The sequence below is a fragment of the Borostomias antarcticus genome (assembly GCF_949987555.1).
Source record: "Borostomias antarcticus genome assembly, chromosome: 5".
Taxonomy (NCBI): Eukaryota; Metazoa; Chordata; class Actinopteri; order Stomiiformes; family Stomiidae; genus Borostomias; species Borostomias antarcticus.
The window spans coordinates 1378822-1380681 of record NC_140238.1 but is presented as its reverse complement, the minus strand read 5'-3'; the positions used below and the strand labels follow the sequence as shown (position 1 = coordinate 1380681).

Below are 1860 nucleotides of genomic sequence, written 5' to 3'. Positions count from 1 at the left end.
CACACACACACCACACACACACACACACACACACACACACACACACACACACACACACGCTCACACACACTCACACACACTCACACACTCACACACACACACACACACACACACTCACACACTCTCACACACACACACACACACACACACACACACACACACACACACTCACACACACTCACAAACACACACTCACACACACACTCACACACACACACACTCACAAACACACACTCACACACACTCACACACACTCACAAACACACACTCACACTCACACACACTCACACACACACACCTGACTGTATAAATAAAGGTTGATAATACTAATGTTGATAATTCATTCAGACATCAATTCTGATGTCTTTGAACGCAGACTATCTTGGACTAATCCCATTCCCTTTTTAATGCTGATCTGTACCTATGACCACACTTTCTTTCCCTTCATCTTCCTCCATCTCTCTCTCTCTCTCCATCTCTCTCTCTCTCTCCCTCCATCTCTCTCTCTCTCTCCCTCCATCTCTCCCTCTCTCGCTCTCCTCTTTCAAACTGACCACAGACCATATCACCTCCTAGCTGTGGGAAGCGGCCATGTTGGAAATGTGGTTTCTGTAGTTCTCAGTCTGACTGCACACTGGTGAACAAGACCTTGTCCGTGTGTGTGTGTGTGTGTGTGTGTGTGTGTGTGTGTGTGCGTGTGATGAAACTTTGTTTAGTGAAGCTTGCTGCCTATTCTTTGACAAGCTAAGACAAAGCTAGGCTAATAAGTGTCAGCATGGCCCTGCAGTAGGCCCATGGGTCAGGCTAAGTAGCTACGCTAACAGGCTTCCATGGCCACGCAGTCATTTGATCCCCTCAGGATTTTAATTCCAGGCATGAGTGTAATCAGCTCAGAGAACAGCAGCAGGGATTAGCATACTAGATTAGCATACTAGGCCTTTTTTCAACTTCCTCCAACGTCTAGCATACTAGGCCTTTTTTCAACCTTCCTCCAACATTCTTCTTTCCCTAGTTTTACCAGAATAAAAATACTCGTTCACAATCTTTATTCTCGGATGCTGACGATAACTCCCGCCTTCAGGCGCTAGCTAGATTTCAGGCGCTAGCTAGATTTCAGATAGTGACTGGGCTCCAAGTTTTTTTATATATATATATATATTTTTTAAGGCATTTCTGCTTTATTCTGATAAGCCAGTGTAGGTGACAGACAGGAAATGTGGAGAGAGAGAGGGAGAGAGAGAGAGAGAGAGAGAGAAGAGAGAGAGAGAGAGAGAGAGGGGAAGACATGCAGCAAAGGGCGTGGGCCGGATTCGAACCCACGCCGCTGCAGAAAGGACTAGCCTTTACATGGTAAGTGCCCCAGCCCATTGAGCTACCCCCCCCCCCCAAGTTTGTTTTTGGCTGAGTCAGTGCACGTTTCTATCTTGCGCTGGTCTAGATACACACTCAAACCACTTCACACCTCAACAGCCTCGTTAGTTATGGGGAAAGTGCACTCTGCTGGTGTGCTTCCACTGACAGAAAGAGAACGATGAAGACAAATGAAGAACTTCCTGTAAAGGTGCCCCGCCCACAGAGGACGTACAGGGACACGCTGCCCAGGGCGTCGCCGGTCTCCCATCAAACACACCGCGCTCACACACACCCTCCCGTGGGTCCCAGGTTCAAAGCCTGCCCTAGGCTTTTGAGTACAGGTAGGCCATGTGTACACAGACCTCCCCCCCACCCCCAGGAAGAGAGGCAGACAGCCTGACACTGAGCTACCGGGGGGGGGGGGCGGGGGTGGGAGGGCGGCGGGGTGGCCCCCTTTATGAATCTTTTGAACGGGGGAAATACCTTTTTGCCCCCCGCTTGGATTTT

At 49.4% G+C, this 1860-nt stretch overlaps 1 protein-coding gene across 1 annotated transcript in view; it reads right to left on the bottom strand.

The window, feature by feature from the left end:
- LOC311309163 (coiled-coil domain-containing protein 85C-A-like) overlaps positions 1 to 1860 on the bottom strand; it is a gene marked incomplete at both ends in the record, with an annotated part of 26574 nt that overhangs the window by 452 nt on the left and 24262 nt on the right. The gene's annotated exons all lie outside the window — the stretch shown is intronic.